Source organism: Sminthopsis crassicaudata, chromosome 1, assembly GCF_048593235.1.
Source record: "Sminthopsis crassicaudata isolate SCR6 chromosome 1, ASM4859323v1, whole genome shotgun sequence".
In the NCBI taxonomy this organism is placed as follows: Eukaryota; Metazoa; Chordata; class Mammalia; order Dasyuromorphia; family Dasyuridae; genus Sminthopsis; species Sminthopsis crassicaudata.
In genome coordinates, this window is record NC_133617.1 from 597,724,547 (window position 1) to 597,740,397 (window position 15,851).

The window sequence follows — 15,851 nt, forward strand, 5'->3', positions numbered from 1 at the left end:
TTGTTCAAGATTTTAGAAACCCACCTGACTCTTGTTCTATTCTTAGTTCTCCATGACTCATAGAAGTGCTTACCCTCAATATTATTATCCATTAAAGGACAGTGTTGATAGCATTTTCCATTGATAGGATCTGTAGTATTATAGAGATTCATGAGTTAATATTACTAAAGGAGTATTTGAAAGGCCCTATGTGATCACAAATGTGATTCAAGCTGTCATGGCTTTTGATCTCCTAAAGTTCTGTAGTCGAATTCTATTAAAAAAAAAATCATTGTCCTTTCTGGCTGCTCAGCTGGATGAAGTAGGTTATATTTTGGATGTGGTTTTGAAAATGAAGAATGTCCCAGAAATGAATATGAATAGCAGGAGAGAAAAATAACTGACAAGGAACAATATAGATAGCATGGTATAATTAATGAAGTGCTCAAAGTGAAGTCAGTAAGACAGGTTAAAAATGCTACCTTAGACACTTAAAAGCTGAGTGACTTGGGGGAAGTCATTCACTTTACTTTGGTCCTCAGACTTCTCACATTTAAAATGGGTGAGTGGAGATGGACTCAGTAGCATATAAATTTATTATCCTATGTATATATGTGAATGATAATCTCCTTTAGAGAAAATAGTAAACCATATTATTTGAGCCTCAGATGTGGAGCCCATGTCAAAAGAATTGAAGCAATTGAAGGATGTTCTTTGACTATTGAGGAGAAAAATGAAAGCAAAAATTTGAAAAAGAAAAGTTAAATAATAAGATGCTTCCTGTTATAACCTTGGAGAACTGGAGGTGAGAATTCAAAAGCCTCATTGTAGTTTTTCCCATTGAAAAAGAAATTCTGTATAGATAGGTATTACAGCAGAGCACCCTGTAGCCTGAGCACAGTTAGGCATTCAGGGGGCATTGTTGCCTACCTGTCTGAATCAGCCAGTAGCAACCCCCAGTAAATTGATTTAAGTAGGGATTGCTGTGCTTTCTTTTAAAAGCCTGGAGCTTTAAAAATGTGCCCTATGGGAAATCTTTCCTAAATTCCTGCCAGGTATAATGAGTTTCATCCTATAACCAAGGTTTCCAGTAGTTTGGAAGATGCTATAAGAAGGAGTCTTTGACCCTTTTTTGTGTTTTAGACCCCTTTAGTAGTCTGGAAAGGCCCTTCCCAGAATAATATGTTTTTTAAATGTTTAAAGTAAAATACACAGAATTAGAAAAGCAGCCAATTATGTTGAAATACCCCAAAGTAGTGCCTTAGGAATAACATGCATTTGAAGACTCTTTCTTGACCTCAATTTCAAATGGTAGCATGCTTGGATGTTGGTTTCTTTAAGTACAATAAATCTAATGCATCCATGCACAAATCTCTGTAGGCAGAGAAGTTTGCCCCATGAAATGAATATGTAAAGTTAAAAAAAAAATCAAACCCCTCAATTCAAGTCTAATGAGAGAAATACAGAAGTACCTAATACATTAAACACATTTGTCTTCAGTGAAAGTAGCTTATTAAAATAACTTCTTTCCTAAAAACAACAACTGTTCCTTTTTGGCTGTTATTTCCTGTTCCTTGTAAACTTAATTGGCCTAGTTCTTGAGCTTTGATAGGGTCATATAAGGTATACTGCTCAGGGTACCCTTGCATAAACTGAAGTAAGCTAAGGAAAAGAATTGTCATCTCTTTAAAGACATATGGAGATTCATTCCCTCAGCTAAAGTGCTTTTTCTTGGGCTATATTAGTCTCAGAGGAAGCAGAACTCAGGGAAAGGAGGAAAGAATAGCAAGGGAGGCTGAAGAGAAACTTATTTATTTTCAATTTTGACATGTCTGACCCTGGCCAGAGCCCTGGCCCTGTGAAAGTTCTAACAATATAGATGTTTTAGATGTAGATATCACTGGTTCACCACACTGTCTCCAGATGAAAAAGAATCAGAGGTGAAAAATTAAAGATTAGTTGAGCATAACCACCTCTCTTCTCTGTGTATTGGTGAGTACTCCTCAACTGTGAAGAAATCTATCAATTGGCATCTATTTGTTGAGCACCTACTAAGTACAAGGCACAAGATAATACAGGAAGATATTTTTTAAATTCCCCATGGAGATTGCAAATTATTGAAATAGATCATTAACATAAACATATAGCTAATAATAAAGGAAATAAGTCATTTTTGAGTAATCAGAATACATTGAATTACAACTAGTACTTTCATGTTTTTAGTTATTCTTTTAAATGCACTAGTTGTGCAACAGGAACAAATCAATTTCTCTAGAAGCCTTAGTTTCCACACTGGTGAAATGAAAATAATCATCTCTTATGACATAAAAAGAGCTCTGTTAACCTTGAAACACCAGAAAATATTAAATCAAACTTCTGGGACGGAAGTTGGACACAAGATTGTTGAAGACTATTCTTTGTAAAAAAAAAAAATGGTATTATTTTTAAAAATGGAGAGGAACCTAGAACTGTATTCCTATTTCTATGGAGAGGTCATTTATGGGAGGTCTCTTCAAAAATGCATATTAGTATTTCATCTAACAATTTATAGTCTTAAGTTGTTCATAACCTGAGAATTAAAGTGACCCTTTGTGATCTTATTTGGAGTTTTATTGACAAAGATACTGGAGTAGCTTGTCATGTCCTCCCTCAGTTCTTTTTATATATGAAGAAACACAGGATTAAATGACTTGCTCAAGGTCACACAGTTAGTAAGTGCCTGAGACCAGATCTGAAGTAAGTATATGAGTCTTCCTGAAAATTAGGTCCTGTGCTCTATCAACTGCCCCACCTGGGTGCTGTTGCTAATCTCTCTCTCTCCCCTCCCCTCTCCTCCCCTTCCTTCCCCTACTCTCTCTCTCTCTCTCTCTCTCTCTCTCTCTCTCTCTCTCTCTCTCTCTCTCTCTCTCTCTCTCTCTCTCTCTCTCTCTCTCTGTATTTGAGCATGTCTTTTTTGTTAAACAGTTCATCAAAGACTCCAACTGCTACTGGGATAAGAATTCACTATTTGATAAAAATTGCTAGGAAAATTGGACATTAGTATGGCAGAAACTAGGCACTGACCCACACCTAATACACTATACCAAAATAAATTTGAAACGGGTTCATTATTTAAACATAAAGAATGATAGCATAAGCAAATTAGAAGCATAAAGGAAAGTCTACTTTTCAGATCTATGGAGAAGGAAGGAATTTGTGGCTAAAAAAGAAACAGAGTACATTATGGAATGCAAAATAAATAATACTGATCATATTAAGCTAAAAGTTTTTTGTAGAAACAAAACCAATGTAGACAAGATTAGAAGTGAAGCAGTAAACTGGGAAAGCTTTTATAACCAAGAGTTCTGATAAAGGCTTTATTTCTAATTTTTTTAGAGAATTGGCTCAAATTTACAAGAATCCAAGCCATTCTTCAACTGATAAATGGTCAAAGGATATAAACAGACAATTTTCAGATGAAGAAATTAAAAACATTTCTAATCATATGAAAAAAATGCTCTAAATCACTGTTGATCAGAGAAATGCAAATTTAAACATAACTCTGAGGTATCACCACACCTCTCAGATTGGCTAAGATGACAGGAAAAGATAATGAGGAATATTGAAAGGAATCTGGGAAAACTGGGACAATACTACATTGTTGGTGGTGGTGTGAACTGATCCAACAATTCTGTAGTGTAATTAGGAACTATGCCCAAAGGATTATCATATTTTGCATACCCTTTGATCCAGCAATATCTCTACTGGGCCTATATCCCAAAGAAATCATTAAAAAAGGGAAAATGACTCACATGTGCAAAAATTTTTATAGCAGCCCTTTTTGAATTGGCAAGAAACTGGAAAGTAAGTGGATACCCATCAGAATAAGTTTTGGTATGTGAACATTATAGAATAGTAATGACTAATAAGAAACTCTCAGTAGGATGACTTCAGAAAGCCCTGGAAAGACTGACATGAACTGATGCTAAATAAAGTGTGTAGAACCAAGAGGACATTGTACACAGCAATAACAAGATTATATGATGATCAATTCTGATGGACATGGCTTTTTTCAACAACAAGGTGATTCTGTCCAATTTCAATGTGCTGGATGGTGATGGAGAGAGCCATCTCCACCCAGAGAGAGAACTGTGGGGACTGAGTGTGGATAACAACAGTGTTTTCACTTTTTTGTTCTTGTTTGTTTACTTTTTGTTTTATTTTCTCTTTTTTTTGATCTGATTTTTCTTGTGCAGCATGATAATTGTGGAAAAATATAGAATAGCATATGTTTAACATATATTGGATTACTTGCAGTTTAGAGGTGAGGATGCGGGAAGGCAAGAAGAAAAAAAAAGATGGAATACAAGATTTTGTAAGGATCAATGTTGAACATTGTATATATATATATATATATATATATATATATATATATATATATATATATATATATATATATATATATTAAAAATAAAAAAGTTTTTTAAAAGAATATAAAAACAGTTCAGATATTGACTTGAATAAACTTTTGAGGGTACACTTACAAATATGTTTCTTTATTTAATAAATATACATTGAGCACACACTTTATTCAAGGCAGAGTCTTAAGAGCTATGAAGAGTCCCATGAAGAAAAATTCATGATCTCTCAATTTCTTGAATTTAAGATTTGTAAAAAAATGGTGGAGGGAAGAGGAGATATGATCCAGTTACAGAAGACTCATAATTGCTATATGACCTAGCTTCTTTCACTTAATTGAAATAACAAGGTGCCATGGGCATAAAATATTGCATATACTTTGTTGATTCATTTTGTCTAAACATTTTTCTTTTTCCCCCCACTTTTTTTTTAATCAAGGGAAAGAGTGCTGGTTGGGGGAATAGAATGGGTTGAAAGATATTTTTAGAAAGTGGCAAGATATAAAAGAAAAGGCATCAATAAAAACTTTAAAAAAAAGATAGACACTGTAAGGATATAATGCTCTACAACTAAAAGTCGATTAGCTGCTCATCTTTAAATTCTGAGAAACAATTTTTCAATTGGCACAAAGTTGGTTCTGCATCAAATTGAGTCCTCAAAGTAGTAGAAGAAATCACTTATAAACAGATTGAAACCCCATGGAATGTTATGATAGCAGTGCTGAAATAATCCTTGAAGTAAAGTGGTACCAAGGAGGGTGGAGGCAATTAAAGCACCGTCTGCAAGGAGTCCTGGCAGTCAGAAAGCTGAGCTGATGGTGAGAAGTCCTCATAAATAGACATATAATTTGCTAACCTTTGGAGAATGAAAAGTCATTCTTGAGTGTGCTGCATGTAGAACTCTAAAGATAAGTGGATGACCCTCTTGTTAAATTGACAGAAAATACATTAACTTCTTCGAGTCAAGAATTAGAGCCATTTCAGCAGTACAATTACAAGGCAGTCATTATTGAGACATGCATAAACAAACCCATTTTATTAGTGTTCTAGGAAAGAGCACATGCAACTATTAAAAATTCGTGATAGAACAATTATGGTCCCATAAGGTAAAGTTAACTAAGAATATTCATGTTTGCTACAGAGATATAAATCCAATCTTCATGAAGAGTAATTAAGTGACTTGAAAGTAATCAATCCCTATAGACAATAAATCCAACTATTGTCTTTTCTCCAAAAATTAATTAGTAATTTAAAGATGAAATCCAGTTGTGAATAAATTGTGATCATCTGGAAATGTCTTATTTATTTAACAAGTATATATAAAATGCTTAATATGTGAAGGCATAATTCAGGACAATCCATGATGCAAAGTATGAGACATATTCTCCTACCTTCAAGGTGCTTATAATTGAGTAAATGATGTAATGTATAAGTATTTACAACGAGGTAGTATTTGAAACATATGCATAGTATAGAATGCAGTGGAGAGAGATAGAGGTAACTCATCGGGAAGGGAGACATGACAGAGCTGAGGTGGCCCTTTAGAGACCAGCAGTTAGATTGTGTCATGGTCAGAGTTCAAGGCATGAAGTCAACATTCAGATAAGATCTTTGGTAATTTTTGTTCACTTTTTGTTCAGTAACTCTGGCCTCCTGAAATCTAAATACTGACTACATATGCATCTGTTAACCATATATCTTTTCTTGCATTACTAAACTCTATGTTTACCTGTCTTTAAGTTAAATCCTTCATGACCCTATTTGAGGTTTTCTTGGCAGAGTTACTGGAGCAATTTGCCACTTTCTTTTCTAGCTCTCTTTACAAATGGGGAATCGAGGCAAATGGGATCAAATGATTTATCTAGATTTATATAGTAACCTCTTAACTATTATACCCCAAACTGGAAATAGTTATATTTATGGTTATGGTAGTAGAAACTGCATGCAGAGCAAAATATCATAAAATGTCCTGACCCAAATACTTAATAGCTGTGTAACTCTGTATAAACTACTTAACCTCTCTGTACCTCATTTTTTCTGACTTGCAAAATGTGTACTATAATGTCACCTACCTTGCAGAGCTGTTGCAGGCCAAATGAAGTGATATATATAAAACTCTTTGCAAATCTTAAAAATATGATATAAATGCCATTATTATGAAAATGGAGAGAGAAGACTTTCCAAGTAGAGGGAGATGAATATGCAAAAAGTATAAATGTGAGAAAGATCAATTTTTGCACTTCTAGGATAGGAGGGAGAGTATGACATAGTAAAAAGATCTGAGAGCTAGGATTGCATATTATCTTCGTTATTTAAAAATAACAACTGCAGCACATTATTATTATTGTTATTTCCTTTAAAAAAGAGAGAATGAAACAATAACAATAATAATATTAATAAACTGTGGGAAACTCCAGCACATCATTACAAGCTGCAATAACTTAGTGCTAATTAGATACCTAAAAAGAAATGATTATATACAAACTCATTCTCTTTTATAAATTAAAAGATGACAAATTGCCATTGTACAAATATAAACAAATATAAACATATCCTTGTTAATTTAAAATTAACTAGACCCAGGGAATCATTATATGTATTATCATTACCTAAAACCATCTAAACATATTATAACATTTATGATAAAACATAAATATATAAAATGTCATAAATAAAATATATTTAAATATAATACAAAATATGTACTATATGTTAAGAACATTAGCTCTTTAATAGCTATTGCCATATCATATATATGTATATGTATATACATATATATGATATGGCAATCTATAAACTCCAAACTCTATAGAATAGGAAAACATGATGAAATAGAGACCTAGTGAAAGAAATGAAAATTTTATAGGAATGGGAAAAAATATATGTCATCTTTGGGACCATATATCTGGTACTAGAGTTGTCCCAAAGGGACTGATTCTACAAAAGAGTAGTTTGTATCCCGGATAATTTATATATTGAGGCTACATTGTCCAACCCCTTAATTTAACAGAAAAAGAAACCAAGGCACAAAGAAGTCAAGTGACTTGCCAAGGTCACACAGCTAGTGAGTATTTGAGGCTGGATTTGAACTCAGATCTTCCTGACTCCAACCTCAGAACTCTAGCCTCTGGGCTAGATTTTGTATAAGGAATATTAAGAAGTATTTTTTAGGACAAGTGCTAGGTTTTGAATTAGGAAGATCTTCCTAAGTTCAAATCTCTCCTTAGACACTTACTAGCTATATGACCCTGGACAAGTCACTTTAACTCTGCCTCAGTTTCCTCATCTGAAAAAAGAGCTGAGAAAAAAGTGGTAAACTGCTCCAAAGTCTTTGCCAAAAAACACTCCAAATTTGGTCACAAAGAAGCAGCCATAACTCAACAACAATAATAACAATAAAAGAAGTATGGTTTGGTTAGTCTAAAGTGTGTATGTGGAGGAATAATATACAGTAAGCCTAGAAAGGTAGGTTGGGGCCAAAGCACAACATTTTATATTTAGTTTGGGGTGAAATGGGGACACACTGGAGTTTATCAAATTGGGTGATAACATGATAAGAATTGTGCTTAAGGAAGATTACTTTCCCAGGTAGAATGAAACAGTGTCCAAATAGGAAACTGTTTATCTAAATGAGTAGAGGAAGGAATGGATATGAAAATATTGTGGAAATTGAAACAAGAATTGACAATTGAATACATAGTGTGTGTGCATGAAAGCTATGATTATTTGCAAATTGATAAATAATAGAGAATGGATAGAATGTAGTGTTCTTATTTGGGTTTGTTAGGAAATGAAGAGACAAAAGAAGGTTCAAAATACAAGTGTATCTTGAATTTACTTGCATTTTCAACCTGGCCTCTTCCTTTTCCAGTTTTATTACACTTTACTCCCCTTCACCTTCTCTACGAGCCAGCAATACTAGACTTATCTTTCTTCTTCACATTCTATATCCTAAGTCTATGCTTTTTTCATTGGCTACTACACATGCATAGAATTCTCTCCCTTCACCTCCTCATCCTTATCCTCCTCTTCATGGTTTTCCTCAAAATTTTCTCAAATCCCATATTTTTAAAGGGGCTTTTCCTGGTTTCACTATATACCCCTTTACTCTGAGATTATTTTCCAATTGCATTCACTATATCTTGTATGTGTTTAGTTATTTTTGTATGTTCTCCCTAGTATAATGTGAACTCCTTAAGTATTGAGACTATTTCTGCCCTTTTTTTGTAGCCTTAGCATTTAGCACAGGTCCTGACACATAATAAGTGTTTTAAAAATGCTTTTTGACTGATTAGACTGAATGTATATTAGATCCTGCAGCTATGATACAATGAGACAGAAAGATCTAGATTCAAAATTTGGTTCAGCTGTTTAGTGCATAATCTTGAGCAAGCTTTTTACCTCTCTACTTTTCAGTGTACAATTCTATATATTTTCAATACATATGTAAGGATAATTTTTTCAATATTAACCTTTACAAAACCTTGTATTCTAATTCCCCCTTTCCAATACCCCCACCCCTAGATGGCAAGTAATCCATTCTCCAATTAATGAGCATTCACTCAGTTCCCAATTTCTTGCCACTACAAAAAAGTATGCCACAAATGTTTTTGCACATGTAGGTCCTTTCCCCTCCTTTAAAACCTCTTTTGGATATAAGCCCAGTAGAAACACTGGTGGATCAAAGGGCATGAACATTTTGATAGCCAAATGGGCATAGTTCCAAATTGCTCTCCAGAATGGTTGGCTCAGTTTACAACACTACCAACAATGTATTACAATTCCAGTTTTCCCACATGCCCTCTAACATTCACCATTATCTTTTCCTGTCATCTTATCCAATCTGAGAGGTATTTTGGGATATCTCAGAGGTGTTTGCATTTCTCTGATCAATAGTAGGGTGCCTTTTCCTATGACTAGAAATGGTTTCAATTTCTTCATCTGAAAATTGTCTGTTCATATCCTTTGACCATTTATCAAATAAAGACTGGCTTGAATTCTTACAAATTTGAGTCAGTTGTCTATATATTTTAGAAATAAGGCCTTTATCACAACCTGTAAATGTAAAAATGTTTTCCCACGTTATTTCTTCCTTCTCATCTTGTCTGCATTAGTTTTGTTTGTACAAAAACTTTTTAAACTTAATATGATCACAACATAATCTTGTGTTCAGTAATGAACTCCAGTTCTTTGGCCACAAATTCTTTCCTTCTCCACAGATCTGAGAGGTAAACTATCCTTTGTTCTTTTAATTTATTAAAATATAATATCATTATACCTTAATCATGGACCCATTTTGACCTTATTTTGGTATAGGGTGATAGGATTGGGTCAATACCTAGTTTTTGCCACACTGGTTTCCAATTTTCCCATCAGGTTTTTGTTTTGTTTTGTTTTTGTTTGTTTGTTTGTTTTTGTCAAATAGTTTCTGTCCCCAAAACTAGAGTCTTTAGGTATGGCAAATACTAGATTACTATAACCATTCACTATTTTGTCCTGTGAGCCTAACCTTTTCCACTGATTGACTACTCTATTTTTTTAACAATTCCAAATGGTTTTGAAGACTGCTGCTTTGTAATATAGTTTTAGGTCTGACACAGCCAGACCACCTTTATTTACATTTTTGTCATTAATTTATTAATTTCCTTGACATTCTTGACCTTTTGTTCCTTCAGATGAAGTTTTTTTTTTTTTTTTTTTTTTTTTTGTAAAACAATTTCTTGGGAGTTTGATTGTTATGGCACTGAATAAGTAGATTAATTTATGTAGTATTGTAATTTTTATTATATTTGCTCAGCCTACCCATGAGCATATGATATTTTTCTAAGATTATATCTGACTTTATTTGTGTGGAAAGTGTTTTGTAATTGAGTTCATATAATTCCTGACTTTCCCTTGGCAATGTGTTCTTTTCATAGCTTTTTTAGTTGAAATCCCAATTCATTGATCTTCTCTTTCTCATTCTTATGTAAGTAGGCATCTAGAGATATAAAATTTCCCCTAATAACAGCTTTTGCTATATCCCACAAATTCTGGTATATTGTCTCATTGTTGTGATTTTCTTGGATGAAATTATTGATTGTGCTTATGATTTGTTGTTTCACCAACTCATTCTTTAGGAGTAGATGATTTAGTATTCACCTAATTTTTGATTTTTCTTTCCCCTGGTGTTTTGTTACATGTAATTTTTGTTGCATTATGATCTGAGAAAACTGCATGTATTATTTCTGCCCTTCTGCATTTGATTTTGAGGTTTTTGTGCACTAATACAAGGTCAATTTTTGTATAGGTTTCATGTACTGCCAAGAAAAAATGGTATATTCTTTTCTGTCTCCATTCAATTTTCTCGGAAGATTTATCATACCTAACTGTCCTAGGATTCTATTTACCTTATCAATTTATTATTTATTTTGTGGTTTGATTTATCTAGCTCTGAGAAAGCAAGGTTGAGATCCCCCTTTAGTATAGTTTTGCTAATTCTTATTGGAGCTTTTAAAATTTCTCCTCTAGGAATTTCGATGCTATTACCACTTGGTGCATATATATTTCATATTACTTCATTACCTATGGTGCCATTAAATAGGATTTTGTTAACCTTCCTTATCTCTCTTAATTAGATCTATTTTTGCTTTTGCTTGATCTGTGATCAGGATTACTACCTTTTTTTTTTTTTTAACTTCAGCTGAACATAATAGAGTTTCAGCTTTTTACCTTTATTCTGAATGTATCACTTTTTGTTTAAATAAGTTTCTTGTAAACAACAAATTGGTAGGACTCTTGACATTTAATCCAATCTGCAGTCCATTTCTCTTTTATGGGAGAATTCTCTTCTGTTCACCATTTACAGATTAAACATATACTAATTCTGATTTCCTGCCATCTTGTTTATGTCAGTTATATTTTTCTTCTCTTCCCTTTCCCCCTTTTCCTCCTCCCTAGTATTTTGCCACTGATTATCTCCTCCCTCAAACAGCCATCCTCTTTTATAGTCCTACACCCTTTCTTATAGCTGTTTTATTTACACTTCTGTTCTCTATTCTATTAGACTCTTCCCTTCCTTTTTCCTTCTACTCCTACTTCCCTATAGAATGAAACAAATTTCTCTGTGAAGCTAAATATGTCTTATATTCTCTCTTTGAGCCAAATCTGATGAAAGTAAGATTCACACAATGTTCATGCCACTTCCTTCTTTCCCTCAATTATAATAAGTCTTCTTTGCTCCTTCATGAGATGTAATTCCCCTCATTTTACCTCCATTTTCTTCTTTTACCAATACAAACCACTTTCTACCTCTAGTTTCTTTTTTAAATCATCACAATAAAATAAAATTATACCTGCAGCCTCTAAGCATACCCATTACAGAAATGCAGATCTCAAGAGTTAAACATATCACCTTCCCATAAAGGGATATAAGCTATTTAACTTTTAAAAGAAAGTTATTTTTTCTTTCCTTTTTACTTTTGAGTTCTGCATTTGAAAATCAAATTTTCTATTCAACTTTGCTCTTTTCATCAGAAATAGATGAAAGCCATTTCTTTCATTGAATGTCCATCTTTTTTCCTGAAAGATGATGTTCAATTTTGCAGGATAGTTCATTCATGGCTCCACTCCAAGTTCCTTTGCCTTTCAGAATATCATATTCAATGATTTTTGTTCTTTTAAAGTGGAAACTGCTAAATCCTAGGTAATTCTGATTGTGGCTCTTTGATATTTGTATTTCTTCCTTCTGGCTGCTTGCAATATTTTCTCCTTAATTTTATAATTCTGAAATTTAGCTATGATTTTCCTTGAAATTTTCATTTTGGAGTCTCAGAAATTAATCGGTGAATTCTTTCAATTATAATTTTGCTCTCTGGTTCTAGCACACCTTGAGGATTTCCTGAAAGATGATGTCTAGTCTCCTTTTTTCATCATAGTTTTCAGAAAGTTCAATTTTCTTAGATTGTCTCTCCTATATCTATGTTTCAGGAAAGCTATTTTTCCAATGAGATATTTTACATTTTCTTCTACTTTTCTTTTCTTTTCTTTTCTTTTTTTTTTTTGTTTTGTTTTGTTTGACTGAGTTTTGAAGTCTCATAGAGTCATTCACTTCCATTTGTTCTCTAATTTTTAGTGAATTACTTTCTTCAATTAGCTTTTTGAACTCCTTTTTCATTTGACCAATTGAGGTGTTTTGTTCTTTGCATTTCTTATCCATTTCACAGATTATGTTTTTTTAATGAATTGACTTATTTTTCTTATCTATTTTGTAAGGAGTTATATGATTTTTCCATTTCATCATATCTATTCTCTAAGGAGTTATTTGCCTTTTTCATTTCATCAAATCTATTTTTAAGGAGTTTTCTTCAGATAATTTCTGTTTTTTCTTTTCCATAACTTCTTGCAAAAACCTCATTTCCTTTTCCCATTTTTCTTCTAACTCTTTTAAGATTCTTTTAGAATTCTTCCAAGAGAGCTTTGTGAAATGGGGACCAACTCAAATCAACCTTTGGGCCTTCATCTGTAGCTGATTTGCTTTTAGGATCCTCCAAATGTGACATCTGTTCTTCTCTTTCTCTCTTTGGTCAGAGTTCTTTTTGCTTTTTTGCTCATTTTTTAAAGGTTGAGGTGTGCTCTTAAGAAAAAAGGATGCCAGCTGCTTTACTTTGACTAGAGACCAATATTGCTGACTCACTTCTGGTGCTAACCAAGTTCTGTGTTCTGTGGCTCAGAGGCTCATAATTTGCCTTTTGTATTATATTTAGATGACTTACAGCTAATCTGCTAATCCTAAACCAGGACAGAATAGCCTAAGAACCTTACAGTAGATGTGGCTGCCACAACACCCTGGCTCCCTGCTCCAGCCGCTTACCCTGGGCTCCCTGAACTGTAATTTTGATTCACCAGCCTTTCCCTCTGACTGATTGAAATAGAACTTTTCTAAAGTTCTTCCAAAGTATTCTCCAAATATTTGTGGATTCTGTCACTCCAAAACCACTTCAGAGGCTTACTCTGCTGTTGACTTGAAGGAAGCTCTAGGGAGCTCAAATCAAGACATATCCATTCTCAACCATCTTGGCTCTGCCCTCTCTGTTAATTATTCTAAAGACAGGAATACAGGGTGTGGAAAGGGTTGGATTTGAACCTAAACTTTGCTATTTACAGAATGTGTATCCTCAAATGGGTAATTTAAAGTCTCTGATTCTCAGATTTTCATTTATACAATGGGAATAATTTTATTTTTCCACCTTAATTATATAGTTGTTTTTATGAGCACTTTGTGAACCATAAAGGTCTTTAGAGATGTGGGTTGTTTTTCAACATAACCTAATAATTGAATTATGTTTTACATGATTGTACCTGTAGAATCTACATTAAATTAAATTGTTTACCCTCTCAGATAGGGGAGAAAGGTGAAAAGGCAAGAATCTTGACTCATTTTAATTAATTAATTAATTAATTAATTGATTTTTTTGTACAAACCAATTGAGATTAAGTGACTTGTCCAGAGTCAGAGAGCTAGTGCATGTTAAATGTCTGAGGTTGGATTTGAATTCAGGTCCTCTTGACTCCAGAGCCATTGTTCTATCCATTGCACTGATCACTCTTATTTGACACAAAATTTTGAAAAAAAAGAAATGTTAAAGTTGTTTTTACATGTTATTGGGAAGAAAATAAATTATTCTTAAAAGCTTGACTTGTTTTTATTATGTGACCCATGGTTTTAGTGAGTATTTCTGTTAAAGTAATGATGAAAAAAGTTTGAAAATGAAAAAAAAAACAAGTTTGAAAAGCTCTGGAGTGCATTACAATTTTATGTATAGCATAACTGATAGTAGAATCTGTGAATACCTTCTATAAGGCACATGTAATGAGTCAACAAGAATACTAGTGAAATGTGTTGTATCAATAATATAATTTTAAATTTTTGCATTTTTTCTTCAGATACACATATGTAGTCCTATCATTTCTAACACCTTTATTTATGCATAGAAAACTTGAATAATAATTTAATTTTCCCCATTGTACTAGTATATCCAAGTTTTGACCTAGGTTGATGGAAGATTTCAACTTATTTGTCACCCGCAGTTATCATATGGTCACAGAATACTCATATATGTGAAACTAAGTATGCTTTGGGTATAATTTGACTAAAAGACCTCCAAATCCTTATACTATTCTAGTATTATAGGACTATCTGTTCTTTTGCATGAGTATTAATAAATAATTATGTCACTGAATGTAAACTTCTAAAAGAATAAGACTGTGCCTTTATGAATTGGTTTGTACAATTTCGAGAAAAGCACCACATTCAGAAAGGTGTTTAATAAGCTCTCAATTTATTTTGGAGAGGAGGAGGAGAAGGGATGTCAAAATATTTGAGTTCTTTAAAAAATATTTGAACATATCCAATGTAATACTCTCTGTTTCAGAAGATGATATTTAATATGTTCAGGGTAGCAATTCATAGTTCCAAATAATGTATTTGGGGTTCAGCACCAAATGATGTTTGAAAAGAGCAATTGGCACCAAATGTTAGGTTTCAGTCATGTGAAGAATTCATAATGGCCATTCTCTTTGGCAAAAGGTAGGTTTGTTTATTTATTATTTATTTTAATTGAAGCTTTTCTTTTACAAAACATATACATGGGTAATTTTTCAGCATTGCCCTTTGCAAAGCCTTCTGTTCCAAATTATTCCCTCCTTCCTCCCACCCCCTTCCCTAGATGGCAGATAGTCCAAAACATGTTAAATATGTTAAAATTTAAGTTCAATCCAATATATGTATACATACATATATATATATATATATATAGTATATATATATATATATATATATAGTATATATTTAACTTGCTGTACAATAAGAATTGGATCAAGAAGGAATAAAAAAATTGGGAAAGAAAACAAAATGTAAGCAAATAGCAACAGAGTAAGAATGCTAAATTATGGTCCATACTCAGCTCCCACTGGTCCTCTCTTTGGGTGTATTTGGCTCTCTTCATCACTGAACAATAAGAATTAGTTTGGAAATATTATTCTATTTTCTGTATTTATAAAATAAAGAAACTTATAGCTCTGAAACACAGGCTTTTAAAAGGTCATTGCATTCTAAATGGTGCTATTTGATTAAACCTTTAAACCCAGATCACTCAAGCTATCACTGAATACCAATAAAAACACCAGGTCAGACTTTTATAAATTATTGTTTAGGTTTTGATGGATTAGAAAGTGTATAAATAACAATTGTTTTCTGTTAAGCCAGAAACTCTGAGAGTCTTTTTTTTTTTTCTTTTGATATCTCTATGATGGTAAATTGAGTCATCTTTTATTAAGACCTGAGAAAGATCTTAATTTTGAAAGGCTAAATTTATTCATGGCATCCCTAGTTATTACCAGTCTTCTTGACCTTTTACTTGATATGTTTCCGATGACTCTGGAGGAGAGAGTGTGTTCTACTTCATTCCTATCCAATTCACATATAAGTCAAGACAC

General features: G+C 33.0%; 1 protein-coding gene across 6 annotated transcripts in view; it reads left to right on the plus strand.

Annotated features, from left to right (window-relative positions):
* Window positions 1–15,851, plus strand: part of PDE4D (phosphodiesterase 4D) — a 1,915,283-nt gene that overhangs the window by 533,050 nt on the left and 1,366,382 nt on the right. The window lies entirely within an intron of this gene.